Below are 17,240 nucleotides of genomic sequence, written 5' to 3' on the forward strand. Positions count from 1 at the left end.
CCGAGCAGGAGAGAATCCAGGCACCGAGGGGCTGCAGCTGTGAGCTTCCGGGAGGGTGTATTACAGCCTTTCCGTGCCCAAAGCTCACTCCGGCCCTGTAACTATACTGGGGGGGACCGTCCTGGCTGGTCTGCGGTCTGCTGCAAGGTTAGTGGGGGCGGACGCCTAGTCCGACGCTGGGGCGGGGGGGGGGGGAGAGCTGCACAGAATTCTCCTGCCCACTCACTGTGCGGTCTCTCTCCTCCCCTGTTCTCCTTCCTCTTGCAGGGACTTCAAAAAAATGGCCACCCCTCCCCAGGTAAGCTGTGTACTGCGCATGTCTATGCACATGCGCAGTACACAGTGACGGAGCCTCCAGTTTGAGTGAACCAGACGGACTCCGTCGGTTCACTCCAATGTTATAGAGGTGCCGTATAGTGTCTGTGTGTATGTCGTGAAATGACGTCACACAAAGACACTATTAAAATGGCAGCCCCCTGTGCATACATTAGTTTGAATAAAAGACACTCAAGACCAATGTAAAAAAAAAAAAAAAAAAATACAACACACCTATTTTTTCTTGTTACTTTTTATTAAAAAATTTTCAAAAATGTGACACTGTCCCTTTAAAGGAGAAGTCCGGCCAAAATAAATTTTTGATATTTTATTACTTACGAAAAGTTATACAAATTTCTAATGTACATTATTATGGGAAGTGCACATATAGGGCTATTTCCCTTTATTTAGCAGATCAGGAAATGTTAGAATCCTCTCAGATACAGTGATGTCACGACGAAAGGTGTAATTCCTATGGAGTGTCCAGCAGGGGGCGCTCTATATGTAGAAGTCTATGGGACTTTATTGTTTCTATGGATGTCTATGTAAAGTAATGTAATGTCGTGTACAGTATGCTATGTTGAATGAATACATCTATGGAATACTTTGGGGAGCAAGTGTCCTTGCTCCCCAAAGTATTGCACAAATGTATTCAATCAGTACATTAGGATATCACAGTAAGCCGCACTCCTGCCGCCCGCCGATCCGCTGCACGCTGATCCGCGGCACTCCCGCCGATCCGGACTATATACACTGAACTACTGCTCCCATCATCTGCTCATAGTATGAGCAGGTGATGGGAGTAGTAGCTGGGTTATGGCTATCACTTGCCTGCTGCCGGGCGCAGGGGGGAGCCGCTCATCACACAGGAGCACTCCCCCCTCCTCCTCCTTCCGGGATCCAGGGAACCTCCCCCCTATCCCAGGGCTGACTCCCCGCCTGGCCGCCGCTCTCCCCCACACATACCGGCTCCCGATGCTTCCTGGCCAGCATGTGTGGGAGAGGACAGTCAGTGCGGACACCAGGATGCATCAGGAGCCGGTATGTGTGGGGAAAGAGCGGCGGCCAGGCGGGGAGTCAGCCCTGGGATAGGGGGAGGTTCCCCGGATCCCGGAATGAGGAGGAGGGGGGAGCGCTCCTGTGTGATGTGCGCCAGCCCCCTGCGTCCGGCGGCAGGCAAGTGATAGCCATAACCCAGCTACTTCTCCCATCACCTGCTCATACTATGAGCAGATGATGGGAGCAATAGTTCAGTATATAGTCCAGATCGGCGGGTGGCCGATCATCGGGAGTGCGGCGGATCGGTGGGAGTGCGGCGGATCGGCGGGTTTACTGTGATATCCTAATGTACTGATTGAATACATTTATGCAATACTTTGGGGAGCAAGGACACTTGCTCCCCAAAGTATTCCATAGATGTATTCATTCAATAAAGCACACTTTACACTACATTATATTACTTTACATAGACATCCATAGAAACAATAAAGTCCCATAGACTTCTACATATAGAGCGCCCCCTGCTGGACACTCCATAGGAATTACACCTTTTGTCGTGACATCACTGTATCTGAGAGGATTCTAACACTCCATGATCTACTAAATTAAGGGAAATAGCCCTATATGTGCATTTCCCATAATTAATGTACATTAGAAATTTGTATAACTTTCCATAAGTAACAACATATCAAAAATTAATTTTGGCCGGACTTCTCCTTTAAAATGATAGCTATCCAAAAATATGGCTGAAGAACATTGCCTTATGTTGCTGAGATGCAATACCACACACAGCCTATAGACATAGATAGCGCTTTTTCTGGAAGAAATCAGTCATCATTTTCTAATTCTAAATAACCCCTTTAAAATGACATCCGTTATTTTGAGTCTAAAATAACGGACGTAATTTGGCTGTCTGGCCTCCCCTGAGTGCAATAACGGTTGCTGGTACATTATTCTAGTTTGGGATTACTAATTGGCCTTTGGATGCGGCTTCATTGAAAAGTCCATTGAATTTAATAGTAAAAACAGAGAAAGAACGGTGACAAATAAAAAACTATGTGTGAATAACTAATAAAAAACGTCCGCTGTTTGCAGAAGACGTCCGAAAATAATTGTCATGATAGTTAATTTGATGTCCACAGTGATAACGTCCGTTATTGAATACATTGTGTGCATTGGGCGTCTGTCTTTCCATTGACTTCAATGTATTGTCATTGCAGTCAGTTAAATTTCGGCAAAAATGGACGTTATTTTAAAAAGCAAAAGCGGCCGCCTTTGCTCCATTTTTGACGTTGTGTGAACATAGCCAATTAGTTATGCACTATTTGATTATATACTGTATACATTGTATTATTTGGGCACTATATGATTACATAATGTATGCACAGTATTATTTATGCGCCGTATAATTATATACTGTATACACTATTATTCACTGTATAATATACTGTATACACTATTATTCACTGTATAATTATATACTGTATACACTATTATTCACTGTATAATTATATACTGTATACACTATTATTCACTGTATAATATACTGTATACACTATTATTCACTGTATAATTATATACTGTATACACTATTATTCACTGTATAATATACTGTATACACTATTATTCACTGTATAATTATATACTGTATACACTATTATTCACTGTATAATATACTGTATACACTATTATTCACTTTACAATATACTGTATATACTATTATTCACTGTATAAGTCTATACTGTATACACTATTATTCACTGTATAATTATATACTGTTTACACTATTCACTGTATATTATACTGTATACACTATTATTTACTTTATAATTATTTACTGTATATATTGTAATAGAAATGCAGTGTATAATTATATACTGTATACACTATTATTCACTGTATAATTATATACTGTATATACTATTATTCACTGTATAATTATATACTGTATATACTATTATTCACGGTATAAGACTATACTGTATACACTATTATTCACTGTATAATATACTGTATACACTAATATTCACTGTATAATTGTATACTGTATACACTATTCACTTTACAATATACTGTATACACTATTATTTATAATTATATACTGTATATATTGTATTAGATATGCACTGTATAATAATATACTGTTTACACTATTATTTACTTTATAATTATTTACTGTATATATTGTAATAGAAATGCGCTGTATAATTATATACTGCATACACTATTATTCACTGTATAATTATATACTGTATACACTATTATTCACTGTATAATTATATACTGTATATACTATTATTCACTGTATAAGTCTATACTGTATACACTATTATTTACTTTATAATTATTTACTGTATATATTGTAATAGAAATGTGCTGTATAATTATATACTGTATACACTATTAATCACTGTATAATTATATACTGTATACACTATTATTCACTGTATAATTATATACTGTATATACTATCATTCACTGTATAAGACTAAACTGTATACACTATCATTCACTGTATAATTATATACTGTATACATTGTATTATATATGCACTGTATGATTATATACTGTACACATTGTATTATTTAGGTACTATATGATTACATACTGTATACACTGTATTATTTATGCACCGTCTAATTATACAGTATACTGTATGCATTATATTAGATACACACTGTATGATTATATACTGTACACATTGTATTATTTGGGCACTATATGATCACATACTGTATACACCGTATTATTTATGCACCGTATAATTATATACTGTATACATTTTATTAATTATACACCGTACAATTGTACACAATGCAAATACATTATGCACTGGATCATGGAAAAAAAAAAAAAATATATATATATATATATATATACGGTATATATTTTTAGTTACTGTATAATGATATACTGTTTGCATAGTATTATTTGAGCACTGCATAATTATATACTGCATACAATGTATGTTATCCATTGTATAATTACATATTGTATACCCTGTTATTTTTTATGTACTGTATAATTATATACTTCATACAATGTATGTATATATTGTAGTACTTGGGAACTGTATGATTATATACTCTATACACTGTTTTATTTATGCACTGTATAATGAATATACACTGTATACAATGTGCTTTGGCCACTGTAAGCTTATTTACTAAATACACTGTATTATTTATGCAATGTAAAATTATTTACCATATACACTGTATACACTGAGCAGTAGAATATCATATACCATATACACTGTATTATTTGGGCAGTATTAGATCATATACCATATACACTGTATTATTTGGGCAGTATAATATTGGGGGCTGGGTTCACACTATGTATATTTGAGGCTGTATTTGGTCCTCATGTCAGGTCCTCATAGCAACCAAAACCAGGAGTGGATTGAAAACACAGAAAGGATCTGTTCACACAATGTTGAAATTGAGTGGATGGCCGCCATATAACAGTAAATAACGGCCATTATTTCAATACCACAGCCGTTGTTTTAAAATAACAGCAAATATTTGCCATTAAATGATGGCCATCCACTCAATTACAACATTATGTGAACAGATCCTTTCTGTGTTTTCAATCCACTCCTTGTTTTGGTTGCTATACAGCCTCACAAATACAGCCTCAAATATACATAGTGTGAACCCAGCCTATATATACTGCATACAGTGTATTATTTGGGCAATATAAAATCATATAGCATTCAAGTTTTATACTTTGCCCTATATGATCACACAATATGTGTACAAGAAATAACATCCATCCTAAGGTCAGTCCTGCAGTATTTGCTTTTTTTTCCTGACAGATTTTATGATAAAGGCCTTTAAAAAAAAAAAAAAAAAATGAACGTGAACCCAACATTAGAAGAGTGATTGTTAATGTTCTCGGATTACACTGCTTTTATACAAAAACTATAATGGTGACAAATGGCCCAATGTTGCACCTCCCAATGCCGACATGCATCATAGTTCACCATGGCTGGTAATATTGTGATTAACTTTTCTCATTTCCCAGCAATACTAAATTCTTATTCTGCGGAAACAGAGGGCAGAATATTAAACTAAATTCTTCATTTGTTATAAACTATTATTATTAAGATCCTTTGTCGTCAACTATTGACTGGAATCACTTCTGTCTGCCCTTAGAAGCTAACCCAAGTAATAGAATAATTCCTGTTACTACTTATGTTTACAACAGTACAGTATTTGTATACAGGATAGATAAATAGATAGATAGATAGATAGATAGATAGATAGATAGATAGATAGATAGATTTTTTTGGTGCCTATTTGTTGTGTCCGGTCAGTGTATTTTTGCCCACAGTGCTGTTCATGTTTTTTGTCCCACATAGGGAGGGGTCTGAAAGCCATGTACTCCCTCCTATAATGTACGCCCTCCTGTGACCAAGCTTGTATGGGCCTCCCTGCCCTTTGTGAGAAGAAGCCACCTGTCCCAGATTTTTGGTGGGTTTCAGAAGGGTTATTATTAGAGATGAGCGAGTACTACTCGATCGAGTAGGTATTCGATTGAATAGTACACTATTTGAAATACCCGATTTCGATTGAGTATTCGATCTAAAACGCTATAAAAATAATTTTTTCGAGGGCTCTTTCAAGGGTCTCCATATAATTTTTTAGAGGGCTCACTTTAAGGGCCATCCATACAATTTTTCTGAGGGCTCACTTCAAGGACCTCAAGCTAATTTTTGGAGGGCTTACCTCAAGGGTCTCTAACTCTTCTTTTAAAACGCTTACCTCAAGAGAGACTGTTCTATTGCCATTTGAAATAGTCCCCACACCTCTATCTCCGCTTTTAAAAGGCTCACCTCAAGGGGCTGAAGGTAATTTTTGTAGGGCTCATCTCAAATGTCTCAAGCTAATTTTTAGAGGCCTCATCTCAAGGGCCATGCATAGAATAGTGGATAAGAGATTCTTTATCAGATGCTACTTGGAGATAGAGAGGGGACAGTGTGTAGCAGAGTGAGTTAGTTATTAGGTGATTTTAGGCAAGAGAGACCCCCAAAAGCCCTTGTTAGGGCAAAAACATGTGTTGGCCAAAAACTTGGCATTTCAACTTTCAATCAGAATCTTGCTATTTTAGTAGGATCCTTGTGTTTTCCATTTCAAACCAGTTAACCCCTTAACGACCAAGGGCATAAATGTATGCCCAGGTGTCGTTAAGGGCATTTAGAGGGGGAGCGCACGGCAACCGTGATGTGAACCTCTGCGATCCCGGGTGCTATCTGCAGCCCGGGACCGTGGCAGTTAGTGGGCACGGTCCGATCGCTGTGCCCACTAATTAGCCTTTTAAATGCAGCTGTCAAAGTTGACAGCTGCATTTAAAATGCTTCTTTCCCCCATCCATGGTGGTTTAGTGGGGGATTGTCCCCCCCCCCCTGCACCGCGATGGCGGACGAGCGATCCCGGTAATGGCGCTGATTCCGGCTTGGCCGAGAGCTTAGAGCAATAGAACACTGATCTCATTAATCTATGCAGTATATCTATATTACATAGGTCTCAATGAGAGATCAGAGCAATCATACTAGAAGTCCGGCAGGGAGTATAACCCTGGTCGCATTAAATCCCGAAAAATTGTATTAAAAAGTGATCAAAAAGTCGCATATACACAAACAAGGTACCAATAGAAAGAACAGATCATGGTGTAAAAAATGACACCTAACACAGCCCTATAGACCAAAGGATAAAAGCGTTATGAGCATGGTAATAGAGCAATTTTAAGGAACATTTAGTTTTTTTTAAAAAGGTTTTAATTTTTTAAAGGCCATCAAATAAAATAAAAGTTACACAAGTTACATATTGTTGTAATCGTACTAATTTGATAAACATGTATAACAAATTAGTTCTACTTCTAGGGCAAATGGCGTAAGCACAAAAAAATTTTTTATTTATTTTATTTCACCACACATTTATTTTTTTTCTGGTTTCGCAGCATACTTTATGCAAAAATTAAGCCTATCATTGCAAAGTACAATTAGTGGCGCAAAATATAAGAGCTCATGTGGGTCTCTAGGTGAAAAAATGCAAGTGCTATGGCCTTTTAAGCACAAGGAGGAAAAAAATGAAAGCTTTTTTTTCTTAGATTTCAAATTAACTCGAATTTAATTCAATCTTTCGTTTAACTTTTTTTTTTTTTTTTAAATTAAATCAAATACATTTTTGGAGGACTCATTTCAAGGGCCTGGTAATTTTTTTTTATGTTTTTAGGTGAAAGAAGTCACTGTAACAGTCAGGTTGGTAGAGGAGTTAGGTGTGGGTGGTTTTTCCATCAAATTCAATTTAAATTTGCCTTCTATTAGACTAATAGACTCACTTTAAAGGATTTAAAGTGTGAACATTCAAATTCTAGAGTCTCTTAAAAAGACTGTAATGTTATCAGTTCTCCGGTAACTCCCATGATTTTTGGAGGGCTCAACTCACCGAAGGGCCTCAATTTCAGTTTATTACATGGTTTCCATGAGAACCACACCCCTTTATGTGTAGAACGTGTCTGATCACATCACACACACACACACACAATAATAGTTAGCGATGGGTGCTGTTTGATTTCCCCCTTGCCTGTGCCATCTGTAGTTGTCATAGGCAACGTGATTTAAAGGGGTGCATGAAAATGTTTCTTTTGCTTAAAATTTGGCTTTCTGTCCATGCTAACGTAGAGGAAAGAAGGTTTCCTGGCGTATTTTCAACTTCACATAGAGGTTATATTGTGTTTGGAGTGTATAGTTGGTAGGCTGTGATAGTAGCGTAATGATGTGACTTTGGCGTGTTAGATGTACCCTTGCATGCTTCCCCTGCTGTCCCAATTGCATTCCAGAGGTGTTGGTATCATTTCCACAGGTGTCATTGTGGACTTGGTGACCTCCAAGTGGTTCAATTTTGATTTCCAAGTGTCGATTTTTTTCTCCCATAGACGGCCCTGCAGTATAATCTGTGTATGGCCGGGAAGGGGGTTGAAATATAAGCTGGTGGGGACTTACCTCCCCGGTTCCAGCGGCGGCTCCTGGATTGCGCCTCCCCGTGCCCCCCGTCCCGCGTCCGCTACCTGGTTAGAGCTGCAGCTTGAGATGTAATTTCTCAAGGTAGCTCTGCCATTCAGCGTTCGTATCGGAGGCCCGCCTCGGCCGCTGAATGGCTGAGCTGCCTTGAGATGTCACGTCTCAAGCCGCAGCTCTAACCAGGAAGCGGCCGCGGGAAGGGGGTACGGGGCGGCGCAATCCAGGAGCCGCCGCTGGAATAGGGGAGGTAAGTTCCCACCGGCTTATATTTAAACCCCCTTCCCGGCCGTACACAGATTATACTGCAGGGACGGAGTACCCCTTTAATGGGATTCGATATTAGATTGTATAGTCGAGTATCGGGGTCTACTCAACTTGATATTCGAAAATTCGAATATTTCACTACTCGCTCATCTCTAGTTATTACTTTGAACACAAACAGAATACTGTCAAAATAATTGACGGCTACAGTGAATGTTTCTTGTTGTCTAATAACTATTAAAATTTTAAAGGGGTTATCCCAACTAAAAATGAATTCCCTATCCAATGAATAGGTGAAAATAAGATTGGTGTGTGTGTGTGTGTGTGTGTGTGTGTGTGGGGGGGGGTTGTGTCATAGCAGTCAGACCCCCACTAATCAGCTGGTGTTCAGAGCAGCATTGGGTCCCATTGATGGGAGGATAGGAAGTGACTAGCTAATGCTGCGTTTACACGGAACGATTATCGTTCGAATTTTCACAATACCATTCGCATTTGAGCGATAATCGTTCCGTGTAAACACAGCAAACGACCAAGCGACGAGCGAGAAATCGTTCATTTTGATCTTTCAACATGTTCTCAAATCAATTTTTCTAACGATTTGTTCTTCTTAACGCTGATTGTTATAAAAACCAAATCGTTGCTTCAAAATTGTTAAACGATCGATTGGGCGAATTATCGCTTTGTGTAAACGCAGCATAAAGGTGCGTTTACACTAAATGATAATTGGCCCGATCGTACGATTAGCAATGTCAGAGTAACGATTTTTTTTTCATAACGATCAGCATTTAGACGGAACGATATATCGTACGGAAAATTCGTTTTGCGATCGCTTAAGCCTATCTCACACATTGGTTAAATCGGCGAACGACTGTTTACACGGAACGATTTGTGAATTTTTTGCAAACGACGAACGACGATTTGAGAACATGTTGAAAGATCAAAATGAACGATTTCTCATTCGTCGTTTGATCGCTCGCTGCGTTTACACGTACGATTATCGTTCGAACTCGATCGTTATCGCGCAAATTCGCACGATAATCGTTACGTGTAAACGCACCTTAACAGGGATGGATCAATTGTCTTCTGATTAGAGCTGTAGCACACATGTTCAGTCACCACTCAATTCACTACCTATGGCACTTCTGAATATTGGTGATGTGTCATGGGATCTGAAGCACCACAGTGAATAAATAATCAATGACGCGATTGCTAGGCATGTGCACACTGCGCTGTATTCACTCTACTCAACTGAGCTCCATTCTCTTGATTGGTGTCCAGCCCTCCCTCCTCCCACCATCACCATGATCAGCTAGTCATCCCCTTTAATGGCACCTAGAGCCACTCTGAACATCTAACATTAAGAAATTTTCCAGACATGTGTCAAACACATGGATAGCCATCAACTAGCCTTCTCATCTGTTATTGGTCAGGTTCAATTACAAGTAGGCACTGTAGGCTTGTGTCAATAGGCAACTATGGATGAAGGGCACCATGTGAAGTACACATTTACATATAGATATAGGGGGAGATTTATCAAACATGGTGTAAAGTAGAATTGGCTCAGTTGCCCCTAGCAACCAATCAGATTCCACCTTTCATTTTCCAAAGAGTCTGTGAAGAATGAAAAGTGGAATCTGATTGGTTGCTAGGGGGAACTGAGCCAGTTTCACTTTACACCATGTTTGATAAATCTCCCCCAATATATATTAGAAAGCTGCAGGCCGTTTCATTTTAGATAAAACCTGAAAAATCTTTCACGTTTCACATTTTTTTTTTAAATTTAACTTTCTTTATTATTTTTTCCCAAAATGAAAACAAATTACACATATATCTCCACATATACACGTACACCTATAAGTCATTATAAATATAAAAGTATAGAAATGTACCCCCCCCCCTCCCTCCCCCGAGTTGGCCACTTAACACAGAAACAAGGATACATACATATAAAACTGTACACATGCCATCTCCCAAACATATATACCTTTAAATAAATGACCCCTGCAATTCAACTCTCCCCACCATTAAACCACCTTTCATAATTCTTCACAAAGCTAACCCAACCTTGAAAGGAAGGAGGTGAGGATGCCATCCATTGTCTCACTATCATGAGTCTAGCAAAAAAGGTCCATCTAAGTATCTTCTTCCTAAGGGTTTTACCCCTTATGTTCCCTCCATTTCCTGATTTTATGCAAAAATCTAGGGGTATAGTACAGTTGGTGCAAAATATGGAATTGTATGGTCCTATGACTACCCACTGGGGATACTTCCTTCATATTACCCACAATTACTTTCCACTGATTATCACTTAACCCCCCTATCTCCCCCTCCCACTTCTCTTTACATCTATCCCCTAAATCTGGTTCCAATATCAGATGGGAGTAAATTATTGACACCTCCTTCCTCTTGATGAATCCTTCTCTAAGTTTTTTCACTAGACTATGTGGCTTACATATGACATTGCCAGTACCCCGAATTCTTTCCTTAAGAGTCTCAATCGTTCTAGCATAAAGCAGCCAGTATTTATCCTCCACAATGTGCTCTGTTCTAATTACGTCCCACCCCTTAATAGTCGCTCCAACCCTCACGTCAGACACCACTTTTATACCAGCATTATACAGGGGCGATACCCACTCAACCCTTCCCCCTTCATCCTTAATCCATAAAGGAGCAAACTCTACTACCCCCCGAATTTTTAGCTGCTTCTTCAGATTGTGCCAGGTTCTAACCAGAGATGAAACCATAGCGCTGCTTCTCCACTCCTTCTCCTCCAAGATTCCTCCCTCTAGGATTTGGAAAATATCCCAAGCTCCACCACCAAACTTATGACTCAAAACGGAGAAAAACTTGTTATTTTTCCAATTGGCTAACCAGTAAAGCTGTATGGCCAAAAAATATTTCTCCACATCAGGAACACCCAGCCCTCCTTTATTCAATGGGGCACATAATTTTTGCAATTTAGTACGAACCCTCTTCCGCCCCCATATCAGTGCATTCCAAGCTGCTCTGATTCTTTTGAAAAACCTCCTCTCTATCCATATTGGTGCCGCATTGAATAAATAGAGCAGTTTTGGTAAGAGGATTGTTTTAATTAAGACTATCCTATCCGCCATTGTGAGGCTGAATCTCTGCCACATTTTAACCTTATCCTCCACATTTTTAACTATTATTTCCGTATTCAACTGATTAAACTGATCCACTCTTCTAGATATCTGTATTCCCAGGTACCTAAAACTACTATCCCTTTCAAGACTTCTCAACGGAGGGAAGATCATCGCCTGGCTCGGGTCTACGGGCATCAGTACCGACTTGGCCCAATTAAAAGACAAGCCAGATAACCTCCCTATCTCCTGTATTAAATACATTATTCTGGGGACCGCAATCTCTGGATTACTCAAAAAAAAAAAAGCAGATCATCTGCATACAGGGAAATCCTGTCTCCCCCCCCCCCTCGCCCCGAAGCCCTCAATATACTCATCATCTCTAATCTTTATCGCCAACGGCTCAATGCTCAGGGCGAACAGGAGGGGGGAAAGAGGACACCCCTGCCTTGTACCCCTCCCCAACCCAAACAGTTCCGAATCCATCCCATTAGTACAAACCGAAGCCCTGAGGTTATCATATAATAGCTGGACCAAACCAATAAAGTTATCCCCAAACCCATAGCATCTAAGCACCTCCCACTCCACCCTGTCGAAGGCCTTGGTAGCGTCCAGCGACAGGATGGAATGGGACCCCAGCGTCTCCACCATCTGTATGTTTTCAAATAGGCGTCGGACATTATGTTTTGGCATTCTCCCTGCCACAAAACCGCACTGGTCTTCATGTATCAACCCACCCACTATCTTCCCTATCCTCAGTGCCAGGGCCTTAGCAAAAATCTTCACATCACTATTAAGTAGGGAGATTGGTCTAAAAGACTCGACCTCAAGTGGGTCCTTACCAGACTTGGGAAGAAGTACAATAGACGCTTCCCCCATGGAGAGTGGTAATTTTTTCATCTCAACCGCCTCATTAAGAACCTGGCACAATGCTGGCAGCAGCACCTCCCTGTGAGCCCTGTACACCTCATAGGGTAAACCATCCTTTCCCGGTGTAGTGTTCCCAGATATTTCATTTAATGCCCTGCTTAGCTCGGCTACCGTAATTGGGGCCTCAAGTTCCTCTCTCTCCTGATCACTTAGTTTAGGAAAATCTATTTTCTGCAAAAAGCTCCTCAATTCATGTCCCCCCTTCCCCTTGTTTGACGAATATAGTTCAGCAAAGTAGTTTTTAAATTCCTTATTAATCTCACTAGGAGTGTTAACCACTCTCCCATTTCTATTGCGTATGGCTTCTATGTTACCCTTATCCCTTTATTTACCAGGGCCATCAATCCCTTATTAGGTTTCCCAGAACCCCCCAATTTATCCTTCCCCAAAAAAGCTTCCTTGTGACGTGCTTTTTTTAATAAGTATTTTTCTAATTCTTCCTGACTGTTTTTTAATCTCTCTTCTAGTGTCTGTGAATGTGATTTTTTAATTTATTTCTCTATTTCCACTACTCCATTAATTAATTATTTCTCTCTACTTTGGAATTTTTTCTTAAGTGAACAAATAATACTAAAATATTTCCCCCGAATTATAGCTTTTAACGTATCCCCCCCCTTGTGCAGTGCCCCAATTTATGTCCCATAACATCTTAATTTCCTGATTTAACTCCTCTCTATTTTTTGCTAAATGAATCCAGTACGGATTAATACGGATACTCCTACCCACCCCACTAACTTGTTTATTTAACTCCACTACCAACGGTGCGTGATCCGACAAACATCGATGTAAATAGTGTATATTCTTAACCATAGGTGCCATGTGCTCATTAACCAACCCTATATCTATACGGGACATTGTCCTTGCTGTTTTATTCCAGCAGGAGTAGGTGGATAAATCTGGGTTCCTTTCTCGCCAGAGATCCCTCAGCCCTATTTCCCTTATAAGTAAATTAGATTTTTTTCACTACCACGTTCCCACCAGCCATACGCAATCTATCCTTCTGTTCGTCCATCACTGTATTTATGTCCCCCATTACTAAAGCCAGTTTCACTTTTTTTTTTTTTTTTAGACCATTGTCTTTTTTATTTAATTTTTAAATTTTCAACAGTGAACTACTTATACCATATACACAATACGTACAGTACAAAATACATACAATTACCCCTCACCCCCCCCCCCCCCCCCCCCACCGGCACAAAAGGAAAAAAAAAAAAAAAAAAAAAAAAAAAACACTCCAATCACGTTGCATTCCACCTAGCTTTGCTGCTCACTCCACTTTCCCCATATCTTCTTGTGTCTACTGCTTGCTCTCCTTGAGGCCCGGGCGGATATATACTCATATCTTTTAATTTTCCCCACTAAATTAATCCACTCTTTCAATTGAGGAGGATCATCAAAAAAAAAAAAAAAAAAGTAATGACAGTAATAATTATGTTAAACATTTTATCATTCATTAATCATTTATCCTTACACATAAATATGTCTCATACAATGGATGAGTACAAAAAAAGAAAGTCATTTATGTCAAGTATGTCATCAATTCTCTAATAAAATGAACATTTGTCTAAAAAAAAAAAAAAAAAAAAAAAAAAAAAGCCAGTTTCACTTTACACCATTGGGAAAATTTATCAAACATGATGTAAAGTAAAACCGTCTCAGTTGCCCCTAGCAACCAATCAGATTCCACCTTTCATTGCTCACAGACTCTTTGGAAAATGAAAGGTGGAATCTGATTGGTTGCTAGGGGCAACTGAGCCAGTTTCACTTTACACCATGTTTGATAAATCCCCCTGTGTGTCTAACCCTGTACTCTGTATTCTTTATCACAGATCACAGCCATTATGGACTGCGCTGTATCAATATTACTCAATTAGTATCTTGACTTTCTTGTCAAGTCTAGTTCTTGCTGGAAACTAATATGTCGAAGAATTCCAGGTGAAGCCCGGAACCTGATAGATGATGATTGATTATTATGGTGCGTTTACACAGACAGATTTATCTGACAGATCTTTGAAGCTAAAGCCAGGAACAGACTATAAACAGGGATCAGGTCATAAACGTAAGACTGGGATCTATCCTCTTTTCAAATCCATTCCTGGCTTTGGCTTCCAAAATCTGTCAGATAAATCTATCTGTGTAAACGCACCCTAAGATGTTGATTAGTCGCTGACTGGACGTGTTATTGAGACTTCCTGAGACATTGGGGTTGATCACAGGTACAATTGACTTTTTTCTGCCGATGGAGTAAATGTTTTGAAGAGATATTGGCAGATGGTGTATAGTATCAGGGCAGACGCTAAATAATGATACACGTCTCCATGTTATGGTGCATGAAATGAGTGATACTTCATAGCTCTTCCATATAATCTGATGTTATTTTTTTTATATTAATAATTTCTTTAAATCAGCTCCAGATCCATGTAGCTGTAAATGAGTTTTTCATATGTTACACAGTGCTCTCTGTTGCCACCTTTTTTTTAGAAGTAATTAACAATTCTGTATAACTTTTTGCCACCATTTTTTTTTTCTGGAATACCCCTTTAACCCCTTTTTTAACAATAAGCTCAGAGAAGTCACAGTTACTTTTTCTCCCTGCACTGTGGATGTTTACTCAATGTACTCAATGATATCAGCAGCAAATGTTATTAGGTTAGATATGTTTGCCAACAACTGTGACAATTACAATCAGACTACAATTTGTTACTAATCAACTCCAGAACCTTTGAAAAGGTTCACTTACTTTTCCTCGTGACTGTAGATTGATTTTTTTTTTCTTCATACTTCCTTATTCCCTCTCCACCATCAATCACTATAATAAATTCAGTACGTTCAATAAGGTCTAAACTGTTCCGATTTTCTACATATGTAGGGCAGCCGAGACATTTCCAATGGTGCCCGGGTTCCTATCCAATTTCCACGGGGTGGTAATCCAGTAAGGCGTGTACACAGAGAAGCTGCTGAGAACATGATATCCTCGCATACTGAGAAGCACTCGCCGCTTCGAAGAAGTCAGCTCTTGAAATAACTTGCATGAACGGGTCAAGTGTAATAATATTGGGTCACCGGAGAAAGACTACAAGATTAATAGTTATTCAAGTCTAATGAAAGCCGACAAATGTTTCCTGAATTACCAGAATAATTCACTGATTCACAAAACAGTGGCGATGACTGACGAACAATTAACTCTTGTTGCAGGGCATGGAAATCCAGAGACAAGACTGGGAGCGAATGACGGAATATTATCCGGACATGAAGTGGTAAGCCATGCAAGAACATGATTAATCAAGCCTGGATCGCTGACATTCGCTGCTACAGACGACGGAAAGCGGGCGGCGGGAACCATCCATCATGCCGGATGGTAATACGGGAGGCAAACATAATGTACAGGGAGTTCAACTCTGGAGTCTCACGCAGCCAATCAGGTTCCAGCTGGGACTTGTTCTTATAGAAGTAGAAATGTGTTTTTCTTGCTTTAGGCTATGTTCACACAACGTAAGTTCCGTACTTATGGAGCTTACATTGTGCTGAAGGTTGAAGGAATCCTGGCCGGAGTATATATACATAGGGGGACATTTATGAAAGGTACACCAGAGGCATACGCCAGGGAGAAGGTGCAGATTCGCCCCTTCTCCCTGGGGTACGCCTCCCGTACACCCGGCTCTCCCGATGCGCGGGCTGGCGGAGCTTGGGGGTGTGTGATAAGGTGGGGAGGAGGTGTGGCCTCCTCCCGCGCCTCATTTATCATGATTTACGCCTGCTCGCAGGCGTAAATCATAACGCAAATCTACACCTGCTGGAAGCAGGTGTAGATTTGGTACGGCGGAAGCAGATTCTGGTGCCGGGCCAGCCAGATTCACTAAGAGGCGTGACTCATGCTGGAAGCCCTCTCTGATCACCCTTAACGGCCGCATGACGGGTATAACCGCCATGCGTCATTAAGGAGTTAAGGTCAAATCCCATGCCAGTCATAAAGTATTGGTAGCCCAGTTAGAGCCAGACAATGTCCTCTTTACCTTTTGGGCTCTCTTAGGGCTGGGGAACGCCCCCTGGACACTTGAGCCTCTTGCCGATGGAGAGTGTTGAAATAAATAAATTAAGGTTTGCCCAAAATCCTAATGAATAGCCCTACCTAGAAATTGACTTATTTGCACCTCTTTCTCCTTGCTGACAGGTCCACTTTAAACCCCCAGTGTAATGCGTGAAAAGCTTTAAGTGTCACTGTTGTTGTTGTTGTTGTTGTTGTTTTTTTCTCAGAAATCAATAGTCCAGGCGATTTTAAGAAACTTTGTAATTGGGTTTATACGGCAAATATGCCATTATCTGCATTCAAAAAGACTTTCCCCAGGTCCCCCCCTCTCTCAGTCACTGCTCATTATCAGGAAATCTCAACTCTTTTACCTCAGTCAAGCACTGTGTAACCTATGGAGAGGGGAGGGGGGAGGAGGGAGGAGTGAGATTAGTCGCCAGCAGACTAACAATGGATTACACAGTGGGACCTGTGTGAAAGTTGGTATTTAGAGGTCAGAGAGGTCAGTGCTGACTTCAGAGGAGATAGCCCTGTGATGTAGCTGTAAATTAACTCTTTGTTGTCCTGTTTTGTTGCCTCA

Source organism: Dendropsophus ebraccatus, chromosome 9 (assembly GCF_027789765.1).
Source record: "Dendropsophus ebraccatus isolate aDenEbr1 chromosome 9, aDenEbr1.pat, whole genome shotgun sequence".
Classification (NCBI taxonomy): domain Eukaryota; kingdom Metazoa; phylum Chordata; class Amphibia; order Anura; family Hylidae; genus Dendropsophus; species Dendropsophus ebraccatus.